General features: G+C 35.8%; 1 protein-coding gene across 1 annotated transcript in view; it reads left to right on the top strand.

Annotated features, from left to right (window-relative positions):
- LOC106867961 (probable G-protein coupled receptor 158) overlaps positions 1-4,022 on the top strand; it is a 244,957-nt gene that overhangs the window by 109,200 nt on the left and 131,735 nt on the right. The window lies entirely within an intron of this gene.

Genomic DNA, 4,022 nt, shown 5'->3' with positions numbered 1-4,022 from the left:
ATATATATATATATATATATATATATACACACGTATATGCATGAATGTATGTATGAATGCGTGGGCGTATATATGAATGTGTTACGTGTGTGTGTATGTGTGTGTGTATGTTTTTGTGTGTGCGTGTGTGTGTATGCATGTATGTATGTAAATGTACATATGTATATATAAATATATATATATATATACACATATATGCATGAATGTATTTACGAATGTGTGTGCGTATATATGAATGTGTTGTGTGTGTGTGTGTGTGTGTGTGTGTGTGTAAAGAGAAAGAGAGACGAATGAAGTTTTCCGGGTGCAAGCTATATTACATATAGCTTGCATCCGGAAGACTTCCTTCATCAGTTGTCGACTAAGGATCATAACAATTTTGCTACCTTCCGATAGCAATAGATTAACCCCTGTAAAGTTTCTTGGATAAATATGCAACATGTGTATGTGTACGTGTGTGTGTGTGTGTGTGTGTGTGTGTGTGTGTGTGTGTGTGTGTGTGTGTGCGTGCGTGCGTGTGTGGGTGTGTGTACTATTGTGTTCAGCTCAGTCTCTTGCTACTCCGAGTTTCACTCGTAGATGCACAGAATCTTCAAACATGCCTGAAGATCTGAGTCTCACCTAGAAGTGAGACTCAGATTAAGAAGAGACTGACTCGACCAAAATAAAATATATTATTAACCTCTACTATAGCACCGAGTACTCTTTTTTTCCGACAGCTAACACAAAACGGAGATACGTATGTATATATACACATATATACATACATAAATATATAGTAGTGTGTGTAGTAATATGTACTTGAAAAATACCTAAGCAAAAAATAAAACAAGCATATTCTACATAGAATACTATGCTTCTATAATATATTCTACCCTCTATTTGTCTGCATGTGTGGGTGAGTACGTCAGTAGTTGTGTGGGTGAGTAGAACTCAAATAACATCCTACACTCAGCTAAGAGTTTTCGCTGCTCTCCCTCTGCTTTATGTGCCTGTGTAGTGCACAAGCTTTTAACCTTCTACAGGCTTCCATGTTTATTGTTTGCTTTATCTATTCTCAATATCCTTGACCAAATTTACATAACAGAATTTCTGTTAATCAATGGTCGTCTGTACCATACACCATCATCTCTTCCATCCATAGCGTTCTTTTAGTGTTCCTGATTATTATTCATTTCCCACTGTTTTGTTTCTTTTCATGTCGTTCTCAAAATCACTGCAGTTCTCATTCTCATTTTCTCTCTCACACACTCTCTCTCTCTCTCCCACGAGCTTTCTCTCTCTCTCAGGCACACACACACAAAATCACTTTTTTTTTCTCATCCTTTACATCTCCCTCTGTCCTTCCTATTTTTCTGTCTTTTATTATATTTCTTTCCTGTTTTATTCCTTCTTTCTCACTGATGCTTTTATATATATTTTCTTTTCATTATTATGTCTCCCTTTTCTCTCTTTCTTTCTCTCTCTCCTTCTCTCTCTTTACATCTTAATATTTTTCTTTGATGATTCCAAGTTTTTCTCTTTCATTTTCGTCTTTGCTTACCTTCCTCTTTCTTTCTATCTTATCTTTTTCTCTCCTTTATCTCCTGTTGTGATCTGTCTTCTCTCCTTTCCTTTCAGTACCCCATCACCTCACTCTCTCTCTTTCACTCACTCTCTCTCTCTATCTCTCCCTCCCTCCCTCACATTTTACTTTTAATTTTCGCTATCACAGTCTTTTACTTGCTTCGTTTAGCTTGTCTTGTTTTCCGTTTGTCTTTTTACTCTTTCTCTCATATTGTCTGTCTCGCTTTGATTTCACCCATTTTGTATTTAAATTGATTCCTCTCTCTCTCTCTCTCTCTCTCTCTCTCTCTCTCTCTCTCTCTCTCTCTCTCTCTCTCTCTCTCTCTCTCTCTCTCTCTCTCTCTCTCTCTCTCTCTCTCTCTCTCTCTCTCTCGCTCGCTCGCTCGTCTTTCTCCCTTACATTATCTTTTCTTCTTGTCATCCATACACAACCACTCTCTCTCTTTCTCTCTCTATCTATCTATTTATATATCTACCTATCTGTCTATACATATACATATATATATACACACAAACACACTCACACACATATATATGTATATATATTTACCCATATATTTATCTATCTCTGTCTCTATATATCTCTCTATCTTTCCGGTATTTTTCATTCTCTTTCTTATTCACTCGCTCTTTGTCGCTCAATCTTGCTTCCTTCGTCAATTATTTTCTTTCTTTCTGTTTATCAACTGTCTGTTTCATTTTATCATTACTGTCTCTCATTTTCTATCATTTCATTCCTGTTATACAACTCATATAAAGTCTTTAACCATTTTGTCTCACTCTCTCTCTTTCCTTCTTCCTATCCCCCCCCCCTCTCTCTCTGTTCTCCCTCCGTATATATATATATATATATATATATATATATATATATATATATAAATTTCCTTAACCATTTTACTATATCCTTAACATGTGTGAACAAACGAAGACATAAATACACATCTGTTAACCATCCACATGTACAATACACAAGTGCAAGCGTACATAAACACACTCACATACACACAAACACAGACACTCAAACACACACACACACAGATACACGCACACACGCACACGCGCGCACGCATAGACACATGATCATTCATAGACATTGGAACAAATGTTCAATTCTTCATTTCTTCGTTTGCCGATACTCTACGTTTCATTATTTCCTTCCCTTCTCTCTCTCTCTCTCTCTCTCTCTCTCTCTCTCTCTCTCTCTCTCTCTCTCTCTCTCTCTCTCTCTCACACACACACACACACACACACACACACACATACACACACACACACACAATAATATATGCACACACTTCCTCACACGCTCTTTCACATGTTCTCTCTTACATAGAAATTACACATAATTTGTTTCATTGTCTCTACCTACCATTCTATCAGTCTATCTATTTATCTATCTATCAGTCTAACTATCTATCAATTTATCTATATATCTATCTACCTGTCTCTATCTCTACCTACCTCTGTCTATCTCTCTATCTACCTATTTACCTACCTATCTATTTGTTTGTCTGTCTGCCTGTCTCTTACGCACTCATACAGTCACAAGCATATATTAACACATATTGTCTTTTTTATTCACTTTCTTTCTATCTCGTATTATTCCATATCACACGTCTTATATCCTATCATTTCTTCTTTCCCTCCCTCTTACTTTCTTTCTCTCTTCAAATGCACAAATACATACATACATACATATATATATATATATATATATATATATATATATATATATGAAATACACATACATACAAATTGATATATGTATATACGTATGTATGTTATGTATCATGTATGTATGTATGTATGTGTGTATGTATGTAACTGTGTAAGTGTGTATGTGTCTCTGTGTGTCCATATATCGATTCCTTCATCCATCGATCGGAATATTTATCAGTCCTTTCTTCTATCTTTCTATCCAGTTCTAGTTTACCATTCTGTGATTCTGTCAGTCTTTTATTATTTATTTACATTTCTATCCAATTGTCGGACTCTGTATTTTCTATACATACGCATGTAACATATATGCCTATATACATGTATGCACACACACACACACACACACACACACACACACACACACACGTACACATACGCACACACACGCACCCATATGGGTGGGGCGAGGAATAGAGATAAAATAGACAGACAGACAGATAGACAGACAAACAGATAGATAGATAGATAGATAGATAGATAGATAGATAGATAGATAGATAGATAGATAGATACACATGTGTATATATGCATATCTAGATAGAGATATATATGTATGAATTCAAGCATGTATGTAAAAACGTATAAAACATGTACATGTACATACATGTACATGTACATGTACATACATGTACATGTACATACAGACATTCATATCTATCTCTATCTCCCTCTCCCTCTCTCTCTCTCTCTCTCTCTCTCTCTCTCTCTCTCTCTCTCTCTCTCTCTCTCTCTCTCTC

The sequence above is a fragment of the Octopus bimaculoides genome, chromosome 2, assembly GCF_001194135.2.
Source record: "Octopus bimaculoides isolate UCB-OBI-ISO-001 chromosome 2, ASM119413v2, whole genome shotgun sequence".
Taxonomy (NCBI): Eukaryota; Metazoa; Mollusca; class Cephalopoda; order Octopoda; family Octopodidae; genus Octopus; species Octopus bimaculoides.
The sequence above is the reverse complement of the archived record's forward strand: the minus strand, read 5'-3'. Positions and strand labels throughout refer to the sequence as shown.